General features: G+C 38.3%; 1 protein-coding gene and 1 long non-coding RNA gene across 4 annotated transcripts in view; one reads left to right on the top strand and one right to left on the bottom strand.

Annotated features, from left to right (window-relative positions):
• The window catches only part of LOC117407809 (uncharacterized), a 504,618-nt gene that overhangs the window by 308,448 nt on the left and 173,057 nt on the right, over positions 1-23,113 (bottom strand). The window lies entirely within an intron of this gene.
• LOC131722041 (uncharacterized) overlaps positions 1-23,113 on the top strand; it is a 28,394-nt gene that overhangs the window by 1,900 nt on the left and 3,381 nt on the right. Inside the window, exons 2-8 of the long non-coding RNA XR_009319998.1 lie at positions 3,368-3,446; positions 5,849-5,927; positions 9,088-9,166; positions 12,086-12,164; positions 15,006-15,084; positions 17,920-17,998; positions 20,756-20,834. This is a non-coding gene — a long non-coding RNA (uncharacterized LOC131722041). The remainder of the gene's footprint in view (positions 1-3,367; positions 3,447-5,848; positions 5,928-9,087; positions 9,167-12,085; positions 12,165-15,005; positions 15,085-17,919; positions 17,999-20,755; positions 20,835-23,113) is intronic.

Here is a 23,113-nt window from a genome sequence, read left to right as displayed (position 1 = left end):
ATTGGGAATCTATAATAAAAGATGTCTCGATGTCTTGCACAGTATTGATTTGCATGTTGGGTTGGGTTTGACAGTGTGATCTCATTCATGTGCAGGTGTTAATACAGCAGCACCTTCACATCGAACGAGCAGGACACAGAGACAGAGAGCGCTACTCCACTCACTAGTAATCGGTAAGCACACATCTCAATGATTTTTCAAATGTTCTTTCATTTCTTTATTTTTCTATTGCTCTGAAGGTGGTGGATTGGAGACCAGTCCTCTTTATGTCTCCACAGAGCAGGGATAACACAAGCAGAGGCAATGGGAGCTTATGGAATATTAGTTTGTTTAAAAATAAGCGGCTTAGCCACAATTGATGTTTAAAGGGATTTTCCATCACATTAATCTGATCAGCCTGACACGTATTTTCTTTTATAAAACGTGCAGACTGTAGTCCAGCAGCAGACCTCAGTGTTGTGACTGTATACTGAGGATAGTCTTATTATTGTTTCCATAGTGTAACATGTCCTGGATGTAAGGCTGATAGGTCTGTACCTGCCCAGGTTTGCTGTATCACCCTTCTGAGATATTGTTACCATATTGATGAGCCTCCTGACAGCCGGGTCACCCCCTGTCCTTATCGACAAATCCTTTGTAAATCATTTTTATTATTATTTGTTTCTTAGCAGACGCCCTTATCACATTATTTTTACATGCAATTACATTATTTTTTACACATTATTTTTACATACAATTACCCATTTATACAGTTGGATTTTTACTGGAGCAATCTAGGTAAAGTACCTTGCTCAAGGGTACAGCAGCAGTGTCCCCCACCTGGGATTGAACCCACGACCCTCCGGTCAAGAGTCCAGAGCCCTAGCCACTACTCCACACTGGTGATTTTGAAACCCATGTGAACTGTCTGAATAGTTAAATAATCCCTTAATTGGGCCTATAACTTAAAATTAGGGCTGTCAAGCGATTAAAAAAAATAATCGCGATTAATATCACGATTTAAAAAATGAATCTTAGTTAATCTCAGTTTTAATTGCATGTTAAATTGTCACAATTACTACATCCATTGAATTTAAATGTGTTTTATTACTGATGCTATTGTTTTTATTATCCTTAACTGTAAATAAAATTGTTTAAAATGTATTTATTTATGTATTTATTTAACCAGGAAATGTACCCATTGAGACCACCACCAAAATGTACTAGGGGCAATAATTTAGAAATTACAAGTTCAACCAACACAATAACATTATTATTATTATTATTTATTTCTTAGCAGACGCCCTTATCCAGGGCGACTTACAATTGTTACAAGATATCACATTATACATTATTTCACATTATACAGATATCGCATTATTTTTACATACAATTACCCATTTATACAGTTGGGTTTTTACTGGAGCAATCTAGGTAAAGTACCTTGCTCAAGGGTACAACAGCAGTGTCCCCCACTGGGGATTGAACCCACAACCCTCCGGTCAAGAGTCCAGAGCCCTAACCACTACTCCACACTGCTGCCCTGTGCGGTTCAAGCTTGATCAGCAGCATACAGAGATCAGAAAACATAACACATAGGATATCTATTTTTAAATGTGATTGTGAACTGAAATAAATTTAGTTTTTTTTAATAAAATTATAAATCTGTAGCTATAGTAAGCACTTCTAGGAAATGAACTTAATTGTGAAGAGAACATACAAAAAAACACTGTCATCATATCCAAAAACTGCAAACTAACAATTGTCAGGCCTTACATACTACATGAAAAAAAGGAGCAACGCAGCCTAACTCATTTATTATCATGATCATTCTTCGCTTGATATGGGCTTGCAGCGATCCTGCATTTCTATTGAAACTGCTGGGTTTAATTTGTTGTTGTTATTGTCTGTAGCTGAAGAGCTGCTCGTGTATTTTGAGAGATGAAGGCGTGTTCAGCACGCAGCAGACTAGATGTACTCGTGTGTGATACTGGAACTCACTTTGACAGTAGACAAGTGAGCGTCTTTCTGTCCAGTGAGTTAAAATAATTAATCTCTAAAAACATTTACATGTTAATTGCAGAAGTTAACTGCGATTAATTGACAGCCATACTTAAAATCATTGAAAAACTGTAAAAATAAATGAACAGTCTACAAGCCCTTCACTTGTGGATCCTGGATACAAAGAGTTAAAAGTTCTGCGATTCACTGCGAATAGAAAAAAAAGAACAAGCAAAAAAGAACAGACTGTTCTGCATTATCACATTTGAATCAAAGCCACTCCACAGCAGACCAGTCCTGTGGCTCACCTTTGATTCAAATGTGATCATGCAAAACACTCGAGATATGTCACATGAGGGAAAGCAACCTGTCTGTAAATCAAAACTGGTGTCCTGCCTTTCACCTTGCTGTGGAGGCCTGGGGTCCTAGCGGGGGGAGGGGCGGGGGGCTAGGTGCTGCACTGGGTTTATGTTAATGTTAAGAAATACTTTCTTTTAGTATTTCTAAATGTAGCACTATTGAGTGTGTAATAGTTATGGGTGTCTATTGTTAATGCATCAGGATAGTCTGTCACCTTCCTCTGGAGGCCTGGGTTCCAATCTGGGTGGCTAGGTGGTGCTGTGGGTTAATGTTAATGCACTAGACTAGCCTGTCACCTTTCTCTGGAGGCCTGGGTTCCAATCTGGATGGCTAGGTGTTGATGTGGGTTAATGTTAATGCACTAGACTAGCCTGTCACCTTTCTCTGGAGGCCTGGGTTCCAATCTGGATGGCTAGGTGTTGATGTGGGTTAATGTTAATGCACTAGACTAGTCTGTCACCTTTCTCTAGAGGCCTGGGTTCCAATCTGGATGGCTAGGTGGTGATGTGGGTTAATGTTAATGCACTAGACTAGCCTGTCACCTTTCTCTAGAGGCCCGGGTTCCAATCTGGATGGCTAGGTGGTGCTGTGGGTTAATGTTAATGCACTAGACTAGCCTGTCATCTTTCTCTGGAGGCCTGGGTTCCAATCTGGATGGCTAGGTGGTTCAGGGTATGTGTAGGTAAAGTGTCAGATTTACTGAAGGTATTTTTTTGTTTCAGCAAATTATTTGTAAATACTGATTCCTTATCATTTTATTGATATAGTGTAACATTAGTCATATTGAAACCTAGGGGACCTGTCTGAATATCTTTTTATGCCACTGTGTATTTCCATGGATACATATGTAAAGGTTTTTATTTTAATTGTTGATAGTTAATTAGTAAATGAAGTTAATGATCAGCAATCAGGATGTATTGGGAATGGGTTTCTTTGTGAATCTATAATAAAAGATGTCTCGATGTCTTGCACAGTATTGATTTGCATGTTGGGTTGGGTTTGACAGTGTGATCTCATTCATGTGCAGGTGTTAATACAGCAGCACCTTCACATCGAACGAGCAGGACACAGAGACAGAGAGCAGCTACTCCACTCACTAGTAATCGGTAAGCACACATCACAATGATTTTTCAAATGTGCTTTCATTTCTTTATTTTTCTATTGCTCTGAAGGTGGAGCAGTGTGGAGTAGTGGTTAGGGCTCTGGACTCTTGACCGGAGGATTGTGGGTTCAATCCCCAGTGGGGGACACTGCTGTTGTACCCTTGAGCAAGGTACTTTACCTTGATTGCTCCAGTAAAAACCCAACTGTATAAATGGGTAATTGTATGTAAAATAATGTGATATCTGTGAAATAATGTATAATGTGATATCTTGTAACAATTGTAAGTCGCCCTGGATAAGGGCGTCTGCTAAGAAATAAATAATAATAATAAGGTGGTGGATTGGAGACCAGTCCTCTTTATGTCTCCACAGAGCAGGGATAACACAAGCAGAGGCAATGGGAGCTTATGGAATATTAGTTTGTTTAAAAATAAGCTGCTTAGCCACAATTGATATTTAAAGGGATTTTCCATCACATTAATCTGATCAGCCTGACTTGTATTTTCTTTTATAAAACGTGCAGTCTGTAGTCCAGGCGCAGACCTCAGTGTTGTGACTGTATACTGAGGATAGTCTTATTATTGTTTCCATAGTGTAACATGTCCTGGATGTAAGGCTGATAGGTCTGTACCTGCCCAGGTTTGCTGTATCACCCTTCTGAGATATTGTTACCATATTGATGAGCCTCCTGATAGCCGGGTCACCCCCTGTCCTTATCGACAAATCCTTTGTAAATCATTTTTATTTTTATTTGTTTCTTAGCAGACGCCCTTATCACATTATTTTTACATACAATTACATTATTTTTTACACATTATTTTTACATACAATTACCCATTTATACAGTTGGGTTTTTACTGGAGCAATCTAGGTAAAGTACCTTGCTCAAGGGTACAGCAGCAGTTTCCCCCACCTGGTATTGAACCCACGACCCTCCGGTCAAGAGTCCAGAGCCCTAACCACTACTCCACACTGGTGATTTTGAAACCCATGTGAACTGTCTGAATAGTTAAATAATCCCTTAATTGGGCCTATAACTTAAAATTAGGGCTGTTAAACGATTAAAAAAAATATCAGTTTGATCAGTATTACTTGTATTTTCTTTTATAAAACGTGCAGACTGTAGTCCAGCAGCAGACCTCAGTGTTGTGACTGTATACTGAGGATAGTCTTATTATTGTTTCCATAGTGTAACATGTCCTGGATGTAAGGCTGATAGGTCTGTACCTGCCCAGGTTTGCTGTATCACCCTTCTGAGATATTGTTACCATATTGATGAGCCTCCTGACAGCCGGGTCACCCACTGTCCTTATCGACAAATCCTTTGTAAATCATTTTTACTTCTCATTGTTGTTTATAAATTGATATAACTTAACACTGGCCATTTCGAATCCCAGGAGAACTGTCTGAATAGTTAAGGAATCCCTTAATTGGGTCTATAACTTAAAATCATTAAAGAAAGTGTAAAAATAAATGAATAGTCTACAAGCCCTTCACTTGTGGATCCTGGATACAAAGTGTTAAAGGTTCTGCGATTCACTGCGAATAGAAAAAAAGAACAAGCAAAAAAGGACAGACTGTTCTGCATTATCACATTTGAATCAAAGGCACTCCACAGCAGACCAGTCCTGTGGCTCACCTTTGATTCAAATGTGATCATGCAAAACACTCGAGATATGTCACATGGGGGAAAGCAACCTGTCTGCAAATCAGTACTGGTGTCCTGCCTTTCACCTTGCTGTGGAGGCCTGGGGTCCTAGCGGGGGGAGGGGCGGGGGGGGGGGGGGGGGGGGGTAGGTGCTGCACTGGGTTTATGTTAATGTTAAGAAATACCTTCTTTTAGTATTTCTAAATGTAGCACTATTGAGTGTGTAATAGTTATGTATGACTATTGTTAATGCATCAGGATAGTCTGTCATCTTTCTCTGGAGGCCTGGGTTCCAATCTGGATGGCTAGGTGTTGATGTGGGTTAATGTTAATGCACTAGACTAGCCTGTCACCTTTCTCTGGAGGCCTGGGTTCCAATCTGGATGGCTAGGTGGTTCAGGGTATGTGCAGGTAAAGTGTCAGATTTACTGAAGGTATTTTTTTGTTTCAGCAAATTATTTGTAAACACTGATTACTTATCATTTTATTGATATAGTGTAACATTAGTCATATTGAAACCTAGGGGACCTGTCTGAATATGTTTTTTATGCCACTGTGTATTTCCATGGATACATATGTAAAGGGTTTTATTTTAATTGTTGATAGTTAATTAGTAAATGAAGTTAATGATCAGCAATCAGGTTGTATTGGGAATGGGTTTCTCTGTGAATCTATAATAAAAGATGTCTCGATGTCTTGCACAGTATTGATTTGCATGTTGGGTTGGGTTTGACAGTGTGATCTCATTCATGTGCAGGTGTTAATACAGCAGCACCTTCACATCGAACGAGCAGGACACAGAGACAGAGAGCAGCTACTCCACTCACTAGTAATCGGTAAGCACACATCTCAGTGATTTTTCAAATTTTCTTTCATTTCTTTATTTTTCTATTGCTCTGAAGGTGGTGGATTGGAGACCAGTCCTCTTTATGTCTCCACAGAGCAGGGATAACACAAGCAGAGGCAATGGGAGCTTATGGAATATTAGTTTGTTTAAAAATAAGCTGCTTAGCCACAATTGATATTTAAAGGGATTTTCCATCACATTAATCTGATCAGCCTGACTTGCCTTTTCTTTTATAAAACGTGCAGACTGTAGTCCAGCAGCAGACCTCAGTGTTGTGATTGTATACTGAGGATAGTCTTATTATTGTTTCCATAGTGTAACATGTCCTGGTGGTAAGGCTGATAGGTCTGTACCTGCCCAGGTTTGCTGTATCTCCCTTCTGAGATATTGTTACCATATTGATGAGCCTCCTGACAGCCGGGTCACCCCCTGTCCTTGTCGACAAATCCTTTGTAAAGCATTTTTATTATTATTTATTTCTTAGCAGACCCCCTTATCACATTATTTTTACATACAATTACCCATTTATACAGTTGGGTTTTTACTGGAGCAATCTAGGTAAAGTACCTTGCTCAAGGGTACAGCAGCAGTGTCCCCCACTGGGGATTGAACCCACGACCCTCCGGTCAAGAGTCCAGAGCCCTAACCACTACTCCACACTGGTGATTTTGAAACCCATGTGAACTGTCTGAATAGTTAAATAATCCCTTAATTGGGCCTATAACTTAAAATTAGGGCTGTCAAGCGATTAAAATAAACAATCACGATTAATATCACGATTTAAAAAATGAATCTTAGTTAATCTCAGTTTTAATTGCATGTTAAATTGTCACAATTACTACATCCATTGAATTTAAATGTGTTTTATTACTGATGCTATTGTTTTTAATATCCTTAACTGTAAATAAAATTGTTTAAAATGTATTTATTTATGTATTTATTTAACCAGGAAATGTACCCATTGAGACCACCACCAAAATGTACTAGGGGCAATAATTTAGAAATTACAAATACAACCAACACAATAACATTATTATTATTATTATTTATTTCTTAGCAGACGCCCTTATCCAGGGCGACTTACAATTGTTACAAGATATCACATTATACATTATTTCACATTATACAGATATCGCATTATTTTTACATACAATTACCCATTTATACAGTTGGGTTTTTACTGGAGCAATCTAGGTAAAGTACCTTGCTCAAGGGTACAACAGCAGTGTCCCCCACTGGGGATTGAACCCACAACCCTCCGGTCAAGAGTCCAGAGCCCTAACCACTACTCCACACTGCTGCCCTGTGCGGTTCAAGCTTGATCAGCAGCATACAGAGATCAGAAAACATAACACATAGGATATCTATTTTTAAATGTGATTGTGAACTGAAATAAATTTAGTTTTTTTTAATAAAATTATAAATCTGTAGCTATAGTAAGCACTTCTAGGAAATGAACTTAATTGTGAAGAGAACATACAAAAAAACACTGTCATCATATCCAAAAACTGCAAACTAACAATTGTCAGGCCTTACATACTACATGAAAAAAAGGAGCAACGCAGCCTAACTCATTTATTATCATGATCATTCTTCGCTTGATATGGGCTTGCAGCGATCCTGCATTTCTATTGAAACTGCTGGGTTTAATTTGTTGTTGTTATTGTCTGTAGCTGAAGAGCTGCTCGTGTATTTTGAGAGATGAAGGCGTGTTCAGCACGCAGCAGACTAGATGTACTCGTGTGTGATACTGGAACTCACTTTGACAGTAGACAAGTGAGCGTCTTTCTGTCCAGTGAGTTAAAATAATTAATCTCTAAAAACATTTACATGTTAATTGCAGAAGTTAACTGCGATTAATTGACAGCCATACTTAAAATCATTGAAAAACTGTAAAAATAAATGAATAGTCTACAAGCCCTTCGCTTGTGGATCCTGGATACAAAGAGTTAAAGGTTCTGCGATTCACTGCGAATAGAAAAAAAAGAACAAGCAAAAAAGAACAGACTGTTCTGCATTATCACATTTGAATCAAAGGCACTCCACAGCAGACCAGTCCTGTGGCTCACCTTTGATTCAAATGTGATCATGCAAAACACTCTGGATATGTCACATGAGGGAAAGCAACCTGTCTGCAAATCAAAACTGGTGTCCTGCCTTTCACCTTGCTGTGGAGGCCTGGGGTCCTAGCGGGGGGAGGGGCGGGGGGCTAGGTGCTGCACTGGGTTTATGTTAATGTTAAGAAATACTTTATTTTAGTATTTCTAAATGTAGCACTATTGAGTGTGTAATAGTTATGGGTGTCTATTGTTAATGCATCAGGATAGTCTGTCACCTTCCTCTGGAGGCCTGGGTTCCAATCTGGGTGGCTAGGTGGTGCTGTGGGTTAATGTTAATGCACTAGACTAGCCTGTCACCTTCCTCTGGAGGCCTGGGTTCCAATCTGGATGGCTAGGTGTTGATGTGGGTTAATGTTAATGCACTAGACTAGCCTGTCACCTTTCTCTGGAGGCCTGGGTTCCAATCTGGATGGCTAGGTGTTGATGTGGGTTAATGTTAATGCACTAGACTAGTCTGTCACCTTTCTCTGGAGGCCTGGGTTCCAATCTGGATGGCTAGGTGGTGATGTGGGTTAATGTTAATGCACTAGACTAGCCTGTCACCTTTCTCTAGAGGCCTGGGTTCCAATCTGGATGGCTAGGTGGTGATGTGGGTTAATGTTAATGGACTAGACTAGCCTGTCACCTTTCTCTAGAGGCCTGGGTTCCAATCTGGATGGCTAGGTGGTTCAGGGTATGTGTAGGTAAAGTGTCAGATTTACTGAAGGTATTTTTTTGTTTCAGCAAATTATTTGTAAATACTGATTCCTTATCATTTTATTGATATAGTGTAACATTAGTCATATTGAAACCTAGGGGACCTGTCTGAATATGTTTTGTATGCCACTGTGTATTTCCATGGATACATATGTAAAGGTTTTTATTTTAATTGTTGATTGTTAATTATTAAATGAAGTTAATGATCAGCAATCAGGTTGTATTGGGAATGGGTTTCTTTGTGAATCTATAATAAAAGATGTCTCGATGTCTTGCACAGTATTGATTTGCATGTTGGGTTGGGTTTGACAGTGTGATCTCATTCATGTGCAGGTGTTAATACAGCAGCACCTTCACATCGAACGAGCAGGACACAGAGACAGAGAGCAGCTACTCCACTCACTAGTAATCGGTAAGCACACATCTCAATGATTTTTCAAATGTTCTTTCATTTCTTTATTTTTCTATTCCTCTGAAGGTGGTGGATTGGAGACCAGTCCTCTTTATGTCTCCACAGAGCAGGGATAACACAAGCAGAGGCAATGGGAGCTTATGGAATATGAGTTTGTTTAAAAATAAGCGGCTTAGCCACTATTGATATTTAAAGGGATTTTCCATCACATTAGTTTGATCAGCCTGACTTGTATTTTCTTTTATAAAACGTGCAGACTGTAGTCCAGGCGCAGACCTCAGTGTTGTGACTGTATACTGAGGATAGTCTTATTATTGTTTCCATAGTGTAACATGTCCTGGATGTAAGGCTGATAGGTCTGTACCTGCCCAGGTTTGCTGTATCACCCTTCTGAGATATTGTTACCATATTTATGAGCCTCCTGACAGCTGGGTCACCCCCTGTCCTTATCGACAAATCCTTTGTCAATCATTTTTATTACTATTTGTTTCTTAGCAGACGCCCTTATCACATCATTTTTACATACAATTACATTATTTTTTACACATTATTTTTACATACAATTACCCATTTATACAGTTGGGTTTTTACTGGAGCAATCTAGGTAAAGTACCTTGCTCAAGGGTACAACAGCAGTGTCTCCCACCTGGGATTGAACCCATGACCCTCCAGTGAAGAGTCCAGAGCCCTAACCACTACTCCACACTGGTGATTTTGAAACCCATGTGAACTGTCTGAATAGTTAAATAATCCCTTAATTGGGTCTATAACTTAAAATTAGGGCTGTCAAGCGATTAAAAAAAATAATCGCGATTAATCTCACGATTTAAAAAAATGAATCTTAGTTATTCTCAGTTTTAATTGCATGTTAAATTGTCACAATTACATTGAATATAAATGTGTTTTATTACTGATGCTATTGTTTTTATTATCCTTAACTGTAAATAAAATTGTTTAAAATGTATTTATTTATGTATTTATTTAACCAGGAAATGTACCCATTGAGACCACCACCAAAATGTACTAGGGGCAATAATTTAGAAATTACAAATACAACCAACACAATAACATGTGCGGTTCAAGCTTGATCAGCAGCACACAGAGATCAGAAAACATAATACATGGGATATATATTTTTAAATGTGATTGTGAACTGAAATAAATTAGTTTTTTTTAATAAAATTATAAATATGTAGATATAGTAAGCACTTCTAGGAAATGAACTGTTAATTGTGAAGAGAACATACAAAAAAAAAACACTGTCATCATATCCAAAAACTGCAAACTAACAATTGTCAGGCTTTACATACTACATGAAAAAAAGGAGCAACGCAGCCTAACTCATTTATTATCATGATCATTCTTCGCTTGATATGGGCTTGCAGCGATCCTGCATTTCTATTGAAACTGGTGGGTTTAATTTGTTGTTGTTATTGTCTGTAGCTGAAGAGCTGCTCGTGTATTTTGAGAGATGAAGGCGTGTTCAGCACGCAGCAGACTAGATGTACTCGTGTGTGATACTGGAACTCACTTTGACAGTAGACAAGTAAGCGTCTTTCTGTCCTGTGAGTTAAAATAATTAATCTCTAAAAACATTTACGTGTTAATTGCAGAAGTTAACTGCGATTAATTGAAAGCGCTACTTAAAATCATTACAAAACTGTAAAAATAAATGAATAGTCTACAAGCCCTTTGCTTGTGGATTCTGGATACAAAGTGTTAAAGGTTCTGCGATTCACTGCGAATAGAAAAAAAAGAACAAGCAAAAAAGAACAGACTGTTCTGCATTATCACATTTGAATCAAAGGCACTCCACAGCAGACCAGTCCTGTGGCTCACCTTTGATTCAAATGTGATCATGCAAAACACTCGAGATATGTCACATGAGGGAAAGCAACCTGTCTGCAAATCAAAACTGGTGTCCTGCCTTTCACCTTGCTGTGGAGGCCTGGGGTCCTAGCGGGGGGAGGGGCGGGGGGGCTAGGTGCTGCACTGGGTTTATGTTAATGTTAAGAAATACCTTCTTTTAGTATTTCTAAATGTAGCACTATTGAGTGTGTAATAGTTATGGATGGCTATTGTTAATGCACTAGACTAGTCTGTCATCTTTCTTTTGAGACCTGGGTTCCAATCTGGATGGCTAGGTGTTGATGTGGGTTAATGTTAATGCACTAGACTAGTCTGTCACCTTTCTCTGGAGACCTGGGTTCCAATCTGGATGGCTAGGTGTTGATGTGGGTTAATGTTAATGCACTAGAATAGCCTGTCATCGTTCTCTGGAGGCCTGGGTTCCAATCTGGATGGCTAGGTGTTGATGTGGGTTAATGTTAATGCACTAGACTAGCCTGTCATCGTTCTGTGGAGGCCTGGGTTCCAATCTGGATGGCTAGGTGTTGATGTGGGTTAATGTTAATGCACTAGACTACTCTGTCATCTTTCTCTGGAGGCGTGGGTTCCAATCTGGATGGCTAGGTGGTGCTGTGGGTTAATGTTAATGCACTAGACTAGTCTGTCCTCTTTCTCTGGAGGCCTGGGTTCCAATCTGGATGGCTAGGTGGTTCAGGGTATGTGTAGGTAAAGTGTCAGAGTTACTGAAGGTATTTTTTTGTTTCAGCAAATTATTTGTAAATACTGATTCCTTATCATTTTATTGATATAGTGTAACATTAGTCATATTGAAACCTAGGGGACCTGTCTGAATATGTTTTTATACCACTGTGTATTTCCATGGATTCATATGTAAAGATTTTTTTTTAAATTGTTGATAGTTAATTAGTAAATGAAGTTAATGATCAGCAGTCAGGTTGTATTGGGAATGGGTTTCTTTGGGAATCTATAATAAAAGATGTCTCGATGTCTCGCACAGTATTGATTTGCATGTTGGGTTGGGTTTGACAGTGTGATCTCATTAATGTGCAGGTGTTAATACAGCAGCACCTTCACATCGAACGAGCAGGACACAGAGACAGAGAGCAGCTACTCCACTCACTAGTAATCGGTGAGCACACATCTCAATGATTTTTCAAATGTTCTTTCATTTCTTTATTTTTCTATTGCTCTGAAGGTGGTGGATTGGAGACAAGTCCTCTATATGTCTCCACAGAGCAGGGATAACACAAGCAGAGGCAATGGGAGCTTATGGAATATTAGTTTGTTTAAAAATAAGCAGCTTAGCCACTGTTGATATTTAAAGGGATTCTCAAGCACATTAGTTTGATCAGTCTGACTTGTATTTTCTTTTATAAAACATGCAGATTGTAGTCCAGCAGCAGACCTCTGTGTTGTGACTGTATACTGAGGATAGTCTTATTATTGTTTCCATAGTGTAACATGTCCTGGATGTAAGGCTGATAGGTCTGTACCTGCCCAGGTTTGCTGTATCACCCTTCTGAGATATTGTTACCGTATTTATGAGTCTCCTGACAGCCGGGTCACCCCCTGTCCTTATCGACAAATCCTTTGTAAATCATTTTTATTATTATTTGTTTCTTAGCAGACGCCCTTATCACATTATTTTTAAATACAATTACATTATTTTTTACACATTAATTTTACATACAATTATCCATTTATACAGTTGGTTTTTACTGGAGCAATCTAGGTAAAGTACCTTGCTCAAGGGTACAGCAGCAGTGTCCCGCACCTGGGATTGAACCCACGACGCTCCGGTCAGGAACCCAGAGCCCTAACCACTACTCCACACTGGTGATTTTGAAACCCATGTGAACTGTCTGATTAGTTAAATAATCCCTTAATTGGGCCTATAATTTAAAATTAGTGCTGTCAAGCGATTAAAAAAAATAATTGCGATTAATCTCACGATTAAAAAAATGAATCTTAGTTAATCTCAGTTTTAATTGCATATTAAATTTTTACAATTACTACATCCATTGAATATAAATGTGTTTTATTACTGATGCTATTGTTTTTATTATCCTTAACTGTAAATAAAATTGTTTAAAATGTATTTATTTATGTATTTATTTAACCAGGAAATGTACCCATTGAGACCACCACCAAAATGTACTAGGGGCAATAATTTAGAAATTACAAATACAACCAACACAATAACATGTGTGGTTCAAGCTTGATCAGCAGCACACAGAGATCAGAAAACATAATACATGGGATATATATTTTTAAATGTGATTGTGAACTGAAATAAATTAGTTTTTTTTAATAAAATTATAAATATGTAGATATAGTAAGCACTTCTAGGAAATGAACTGTTAATTGTGAAGAGAACATACAAAAAAAAAACACTGTCATCATATCCAAAAACTGCAAACTAACAATTGTCAGGCTTTACATACTACATGAAAAAAAGGAGCAACGCAGCCTAACTCATTTATTATCATGATCATTCTTCGCTTGATATGGGCTTGCAGCGATCCTGCATTTCTATTGAAACTGGTGGGTTTAATTTGTTGTTGTTATTGTCTGTAGCTGAAGAGCTGCTCGTGTATTTTGAGAGATGAAGGCGTGTTCAGGACGCAGCAGACTAGATGTACTCGTGTGTGATACTGGAACTCACTTTGACAGTAGACAAGTAAGCGTCTTTCTGTCCTGTGAGTTAAAATAATTAATCTCTAAAAACATTTACGTGTTAATTGCAGAAGTTAACTGCGATTAATTGAAAGCGCTACTTAAAATCATTAAAAAACTGTAAAATAAATGAATAGTCTACAAGCCCTTTGCTTGTGGATTCTGGATACAAAGTGTTAAAGGTTCTGCGATTCACTGCGAATAGAAAAAAAAGAACAAGCAAAAAAGAACAGACTGTTCTGCATTATCACATTTGAATCAAAGGCACTCCACAGCACACCAGACCTGTGGCTCACCTTTGATTCAAATGTGTTCATGCAAAACACTCTGGATATGTCACATGGGGGAAAGCAACCTGTTTGCAAATCAAAACTGGTGTCCTGCCTTTCACCTTGCTGTGGAGGCCTGGGGTCCTAGCGGGGGGAGGGGCGGGGGGGCTAGGTGCTGCACTGGGTTTATGTTAATGTTAAGAAATACCTTCTTTTAGTATTTCTAAATGTAGCACTATTGAGTGTGTAATAGTTATGGATGGCTATTGTTAATGCACTAGACTAGTCTGTCACCTTTCTCTGGAGGCCTGGGTTCCAATCTGGATGGCTAGGTGTTGATGTGGGTTAATGTTAATGCACTAGACTAGCCTGTCATCGTTCTGTGGAGGCCTGGGTTCCAATCTGGATGGCTAGGTGTTGATGTGGGTTAATGTTAATGCACTAGACTAGCCTGTCATCGTTCTGTGGAGGCCTGGGTTCCAATCTGGATGGCTAGGTGTTGATGTGGGTTAATGTTAATGCACTAGACTAGCCTGTCATCGTTCTGTGGAGGCCTGGGTTCCAATCTGGATGGCTAGGTGGTGCTGTGGGTTAATGTTAATGCACTAGACTACTCTGTCCTCTTTCTCTGGAGGCCTGGGTTCCAATCTGGATGGCTAGGTGGTTCAGGGTATGTGTAGGTAAAGTGTCAGAGTTACTGAAGGTATTTTTTTGTTTCAGCAAATTATTTGTAAATACTGATTCCTTATCATTTTATTGATATAGTGTAACATTAGTCATATTGAAACCTAGGGGACCTGTCTGAATATGTTTTTATACCACTGTGTATTTCCATGGATTCATATGTAAAGATTTTTTTTTAAATTGTTGATAGTTAATTAGTAAATGAAGTTAATGATCAGCAGTCAGGTTGTATTGGGAATGGGTTTCTTTGGGAATCTATAATAAAAGATGTCTCGATGTCTCGCACAGTATTGATTTGCATGTTGGGTTGGGTTTGACAGTGTGATCTCATTAATGTGCAGGTGTTAATACAGCAGCACCTTCACATCGAACGAGCAGGACACAGAGACAGAGAGCAGCTACTCCACTCACTAGTAATCGGTAAGCACACATCTCAATGATTTTTCAAATGTTCTTTCATTTCTTTATTTTTCTATTGCTCTGAAGGTGGTGGATTGGAGACAAGTCCTCTTTATGTCTCCACAGAGCAGGGATAACACAAGCAGAGGCAATGGGAGCTTATGGAATATTAGTTTGTTTAAAAATAAGCAGCTTAGCCACTGTTGATATTTAAAGGGATTCTCAAGCACATTAGTTTGATCAGTCTGACTTGTATTTTCTTTTATAAAACATGCAGATTGTAGTCCAGCAGCAGACCTCTGTGTTGTGACTGTATACTGAGGATAGTCTTATTATTGTTTCCATAGTGTAACATGTCCTGGATGTAAGGCTGACAGGTCTGTACCTGCCCAGGTTTGCTGTATCACCCTTCTGAGATATTGTTACCGTATTTATGAGTCTCCTGACAGCCGGGTCACCCCCTGTCCTTATCGACAAATCCTTTGTAAATCATTTTTATTATTATTTGTTTCTTAGCAGACGCCCTTATCACATTATTTTTAAATACAATTACATTATTTTTTACACATTATTTTTACATACAATTATCCATTTATACAGTTGGGTTTTTACTGGAGCAATCTAGGTAAAGTACCTTGCTCAAGGGTACAGCAGCAGTGTCCCCCACCTGGGATTGAACCCACGACGCTCCGGTCAGGAACCCAGAGCCCTAACCACTACTCCACACTGGTGATTTTGAAACCCATGTGAACTGTCTGATTAGTTAAATAATCCCTTAATTGGGCCTATAATTTAAAATTAGTGCTGTCAAGCGATTAAAAAAAATAATTGCGATTAATCTCACGATTAAAAAAATGAATCTTAGTTAATCTCAGTTTTAATTGCATATTAAATTTTTACAATTACTACATCCATTGAATATAAATGTGTTTTATTACTGATGCTATTGTTTTTATTATCCTTAACTGTAAATAAAATTGTTTAAAATGTATTTATTTATGTATTTATTTAACCAGGAAATGTACCCATTGAGACCACCACCAAAATGTACTAGGGGCAATAATTTAGAAATTACAAATACAACCAACACAATAACATGTGCGGTTCAAGCTTGATCAGCAGCACACAGAGATCAGAAAACATAATACATAGGATATCTATTTTTAAATGTGATTGTGAACTGAAATAAATTAGTTTTTTTTAATAAAATTATAAATATGTAGCTATAGTAAACACTTCTAGGAAATGAACTTAATTGTGAAGAGAACATACAAAAAACACTGTCATCATATCCAAAAACTGCAAACTAACAATTGTCAGGCTTTACATACTACATGAAAAAAAGCAGCAACGCAGCCTAACTCATTTATTATCATGATCATTCTTCGCTTGATATGGGCTTGCAGCGATCCTGCATTTCTATTGAAACTGGTGGGTTTAATTTGTTGTTGTTATTGTCTGTAGCTGAAGAGCTGCTCGTGTATTTTGAGAGATGAAGGCGTGTTCAGCACGCAGCAGACTCGATGTACTCGTGTGTGATACTGGAACTCACTTTGACAGTAGACAAGAAAGCGTCTTTCTGTCCAGTGAGTTAAAATAATTAATCTCTAAAAACATTTACGTGTTAATTGCAGAAGTTAACTGCGATTAATTGAAAGCGCTACTTAAAATCATTAAAAAACTGTAAAATAAATGAATAGTCTACAAGCCCTTTGCTTGTGGATTCTGGATACAAAGTGTTAAAGGTTCTGCGATTCACTGCGAATAGAAAAAAAAGAACAAGCAAAAAAGAACAGACTGTTTTGCATTATCACATTTGAATCAAAGGCACTCCACAGCACACCAGACCTGTGGCTCACCTTTGATTCAAATGTGTTCATGCAAAACACTCTGGATATGTCACATGGGGGAAAGCAACCTGTTTGCAAATCAAAACTGGTGTCCTGCCTTTCACCTTGCTGTGGAGGCCTGGGGTCCTAGCGGGGGGAGGGGCGGGGGGCTAGGTGCTGCACTGGGTTTATGTTAATGTTAAGAAATACCTTCTTTTAGTATTTCTAAATGTAGCACTATTGAGTGTGTAATAGTTATGGATGGCTATTGTTAATGCACTAGACTAGTCTGTCACCTTTCTCTGGAGGCCTGGGTTCCAATCTGGATGGCTAGGTGTTGATGTGGGTTAATGTTAATGCACTAGACTAGCCTGTCATCGTTCTGTGGAGGCCTGGGTTCCAATCTGGATGGCTAGGTGTTGATGTGGGTTAATGTTAATGCACTAGACTAGCCTGTCATCGTTCTGTGGAGGCCTGGGTTCCAATCTGGATGGCTAGGTGTTGATGTGGGTTAATGTTAATGCACTAGACTAGCCTGTCATCGTTCTGTGGAGGCCTGGGTTCCAATCTGGATGGCTAGGTGGTGCTGTGGGTTAATGTTAATGCACTAGACTACTCTGTCATCTTTCTCTGGAGGCCTGGGTTCCAATCTGGATGGCTAGGTGGTTCAGGGTATGTGTAGGTAAAGTGTCAGATTTACTGAAGGTATTTTTTTGTTTCAGCAAATTATTTGTAAATACTGATTCCTTATCATTTTATTGATATAGTGTAACATTAGTCATATTGAAACCTAGGGGACCTGTCTGAATATGTTTTTATACCACTGTGTATTTCCATGGATTCATATGTAAAGATTTTTTTTTAAATTGTTGATAGTTAATTAGTAAATGAAGTTAATGATCAGCAGTCAGGTTGTATTGGGAATGGGTTTCTTTGGGAATCTATAATAAATGATGTCTCGATGTCTCGCACAGTATTGATTTGCATGTTGGGTTGGGTTTGACAGTGTGATCTCATTCATGTGCAGGTGTTAATACAGCAGCACCTTCACATCGAACGAGCAGGACACAGAGACAGAGAGCAGCTACTCCACTCACTAGTAATCGGTAAGCACACATCTCAATGATTTTTCAAATGTTCTTTCATTTCTTTATTTTTCTATTCCTCTGAAGGTGGTGGATTGGAGACCAGTCCTCTTTATGTCTCCACAGAGCAGGGATAACACAAGCAGAGGCAATGGGAGCTTATGGAATATTAGTTTGTTTAAAAATAAGTGGCTGAGCCACAATTGATATTTAAAGGGATTCTCAAGCCCATTAGTTTGATCAGTCTGACTTGTATTTTCTTTTATAAAACATGCAGATTGTAGTCCAGCAGCAGACCTCTGTGTTGTGACTGTATACTGAGGATAGTCTTATTATTGTTTCCATAGTGTAACATGTCCTGGATGTAAGGCTGATAGGTCTGTACCTGCCCAGGTTTGCAGTATCACCCTTCTGAGATATTGTTACCGTATTTATGAGTCTCCTGACAGCCGGGTCACCCCCTGTCCTTATCGACAAATCCTTTGTAAATCATTTTTATTATTATTTGTTTCTTAGCAGACGCCCTTATCACATTATTTTTAAATACAATTACATTAATTTTTACACATTATTTTTACATACAATTATCCATTTATACAGTTGGGTTTTTACTGGAGCAATCTAGGTAAAGTACCTTGCTCAAGGGTACAGCAGCAGTGTCCCCCACCTGGGATTGAACCCACGACGCTCCGGTCAGGAACCCAGAGCCCTAACCACTACTCCACACTGGTGATTTTGAAACCCATGTGAACTGTCTGATTAGTTAAATAATCCCTTAATTGGGCCTATAATTTAAAATTAGTGCTGTCAAGCGATTAAAAAAAATAATTGCGATTAATCTCACGATTAAAAAAATGAATCTTAGTTAATCTCAGTTTTAATTGCATATTAAATTGTCACAATTACTACATCCATTGAATATAAATGTGTTTTATTACTGATGCTATTGTTTTTATTATCCTTAACTGTAAATAAAATTGTTTAAAATGTATTTATTTATGTATTTATTTAACCAGGAAATGTACCCATTGAGACCACCACCAAAATGTACTAGGGGCAATAATTTAGAAATTACAAATACAACCAACACAATAACATGTGCGGTTCAAGCTTGATCAGCAGCACACAGAGATCAGAAAACACAATACATAGGATATCTATTTTTAAATGTGATTGTGAACTGAAATAAATTAGTTTTTTTTAATAAAATTATAAATCTGTAGCTATAGTAAGCACTTCTAGGAAATGAACTGTTAATTGTGAAGAGAACATACAAAAAAACACTGTCATCATATCCAAAAACTGCAAACTAACAATTGTCAGGCTTTACATACTACATGAAAAAAAGCAGCAACGCAGCCTAACTCATTTATTATCATGATCATTCTTCGCTTGATATGGGCTTGAAGCGATCCTGCATTTCTATTGAAACTGCTGGGTTTAATTTGTTGTTGTTATTGTCTGTAGCTGAAGAGCTGCTCGTGTATTTTGAGAGATGAAGGCGTGTTCAGCACGCAGCAGACTAGATGTACTCGTGTGTGATACTGGAACTCACTTTGACAGTAAACAAGTAAGCGTCTTTCTGTCCAGTGAGTTAAAATAATTAATCTCTAAAAACATTTACGTGTTAATTGCAGAAGTTAACTGTGATTAATTGAAAGCGCTACTTAAAATCATTAAAAAACTGTAAAATAAATGAATAGTCTACAAGCCCTTTGCTTGTGGATTCTGGATACAAAGTGTTAAAGGTTCTGTGATTCACTGCGAATAGAAAAAAAAAGAACAAGCAAAAAAGAACAGACTGTTTTGCATTATCACATTTGAATCAAAGCCACTCCACAGCAGACCAGTCCTGTGGCTCACCTTTGATTCAAATGTGTTCATGCAAAACACTCGAGATATGTCACATGAGGGAAAGCAACCTGTCTGCAAATCAAAACTGGTGTCCTGCCTTTCACCTTGCTGTGGAGGCCTGGGGTCCTAGCGGGGGGAGGGCCGGGGGCTAGGTGCTGCACTGGGTTTATGTTAATGTTAAGAAATACCTTCTTTTAGTATTTCTAAATGTAGCACTATTGAGTGTGTAATAGTTATGGGTGGCTATTGTTAATGCACTAGACTAGACTGTCACCTTTCTCTGGAGGCCTGGGTTCCAATCTGGATGGCTAGGTGTTGATGTGGGTTAATGTTAATGCACTAGACTAGTCTGTCACCTTTCTCTGGAGGCCTGGGTTCCAATCTGGATGGCTAGGTGGTGCTGTGGGTTAATGTTAATGCACTAGACTAGTCTGTCACCTTTCTCTGGAGGCCTGGGTTCCAATCTGGATGGCTAGGTGTTGATGTGGGTTAATGTTAATGCACTAGACTACCCTGTCATCTTTCTTTTGAGACCTGGGTTCCAATCTGGATGGCTAGGTGGTTCAGGGTATGTGTTGGTAAAGTGTCAGATTTACTGAAGGTATTTTTTTGTTTCAGCAAATTATTTGTAAATACTGATTCCTTATCATTTTATTGATATAGTGTAACATTAGTCATATTGAAACCTAGGGGACCTGTCTGAATATGTTTTTTATACCACTGTGTATTTCCATGGATTCATATGTAAAGATTTTTATTTTAATTGTTGATAGTTAATTAGTAAATGAAGTTAATGATCAGCAATCAGGTTGTATTGGGAATGGGTTTCTTTGTGAATCTATAATAAAAGATGTTTCGATGTCTTGCACAGTATTGATTTGCATGTTGGGTTGGGTTTGACAGTGTGATCTCATTCATGTGCAGGTGTTAATACAGCAGCACCTTCACATCGAACGAGCAGGACACAGAGACAGAGAGCAGCTACTCCACTCACTAGTAATCGGTAAGCACACATCTCAATGATTTTTCAAATGTTCTTTCATTTCTTTATTTTTCTATTGCTCTGAAGGTGGTGGATTGGAGACCAGTCCTCTTTATGTCTCCACAGTGCAGGGATAACACAAGCAGAGGCAATGGGAGCTTATGGAATATTAGTTTGTTTAAAAATAAGCGGCTTAGCCACAATTGATATTTAAAGGGATTCTCAAGCCCATTAGTTTGATCAGCCTGACTTGTATTTTCTTTTATAAAACATGCAGATTGTAGTCCAGCGGCAGACCTCAGTGTTGTGACTGTATACTGAGGATAGTCTTATTATTGTTTCCATAGTGTAACATGTCCTGGATGTAAGGCTGATAGGTCTGTACCTGCCCAGGTTTGCTGTATCACCCTTCCTAGATATTGTTAACATATTGATGAGGCTCCTGACAGCCGGGTCACCCCCTGTCCTTATCGACAAATCCTTTTTAAATCATTTTAATAATTATTTATTTCTTAGCAGACACCCTTATCACATTATTTTTTACAGGCAATTACATTATTTTTTTACACATTAGTTTTACATACAATTACCCATTTATACAGTTGGGTTTTTACTGGAGCAATCTAGGTAAAGTACCTTGCTCAAGGGTACAGCAGCAGTGTCCCCCACCTGGGATTGAACCCACGACCCTCCGGTCAGGAACCCAGAGCCCTAACCACTACTCCACACTGGTGATTTTGAAACCCATGTGAACTGTCTGATTAGTTAAATAATCACTTAATTGGGCCTATAATTTAAAATTAGTGCTGTCAAGCGATTAAAAAAAATAATTGCGATTAATCTCACGATTAAAAAAATGAATCTTAGTTAATCTCAGTTTTAATTGCATATTAAATTGTCACAATTACTACATCCATTGAATATAAATGTGTTTTATTACCGATGCTATTGTTTTTATTATCCTTAACTGTAAATAAAATTGTTTAAAATGTATTTATTTATGTATTTATTTAACCAGGAAATGTACCCTTTGAGACCACCACCAAAATGTACTAGGGGCAATAATTTTGAAATTACAAATACAACCAACACAATAACATGTGCGGTTCAAGCTTGATCAGCAGCACACAGAGATCAGAAAACACAATACATAGGATATCTATTTTTAAATGTGATTGTGAACTGAAATAAATTAGTTTTTTTTAATAAAATTATAAATATGTAGCTATAGTAAGCACTTCTAGGAAATGAACTTAATTGTGAAGAGAACATACAAAAAACACTGTCATCATATCCAAAAACTGCAAACTATAAATTGTCAGGCTTTACATACTACATGAAAAAAAGGAGCAACGCAGCCTAACTCATTTATTATCATGATCATTCTTCGCTTGATATGGGCTTGCAGCGATCCTGCATTTCTATTGAAACTGGTGGGTTTAATTTGTTGTTGTTATTGTCTGTAGCTGAAGAGCTGCTCGTGTATTTTGAGAGATGAAGGCGTGTTCAGCACGCAGCAGACTAGATGTACTCGTGTGTGATACTGGAACTCACTTTGACAGTAAACAAGTAAGCGTCTTTCTGTCCAGTGAGTTAAAATAATTAATCTCTAAAAACATTTACGTGTTAATTGCAGAAGTTAACTGCGATTAATTGAAAGCGCTACTTAAAATCATTAAAAAACTGTAAAATAAATGAATAGTCTACAAGCCCTTCACTTGTGGATTCTGGATACAAAGTGTTAAAGGTTCTGCGATTCACTGCGAATAGAAAAAAAAAGAACAAGCAAAAAAGAACAGACTGTTTTGCATTATCACATTTGAATCAAAGCCACTCCACAGCAGACCAGTCCTGTGGCTCACCTTTGATTCAAATGTGTTCATGCAAAACACTCGAGATATGTCACATGAGGGAAAGCAACCTGTCTGCAAATCAAAACTGGTGTCCTGCCTTTCACCTTGCTGTGGAGGCCTGGGGTCCTAGCGGGGGGAGGGGCGGGGGGCTAGGTGCTGCACTGGGTTTATGTTAATGTTAAGAAATACCTTCTTTTAGTATTTCTAAATGTAGCACTATTGAGTGTGTAATAGTTATGGATGGCTATAGTTAATGCATCAGGATAGTCTGTCATCTTTCTCTGGAGGTTTGGGTTCCAATCTGAATGGCTAGGTGGTGCTGTGGGTTAATGTTAATGCACTAGACTAGCCTGTCACCTTTCTCTGGAGGTTTGGGTTCCAATCTGGATGGCTAGGTGGTGCTGTGGGTTAATGTTAATGCACTAGACTAGCCTGTCATCTTTCTCT

This window comes from Acipenser ruthenus, chromosome 50 (genome assembly GCF_902713425.1).
Source record: "Acipenser ruthenus chromosome 50, fAciRut3.2 maternal haplotype, whole genome shotgun sequence".
NCBI classification, from domain to species: Eukaryota; Metazoa; Chordata; class Actinopteri; order Acipenseriformes; family Acipenseridae; genus Acipenser; species Acipenser ruthenus.
This window is presented reverse-complemented; position numbering and strand designations above follow the sequence as displayed.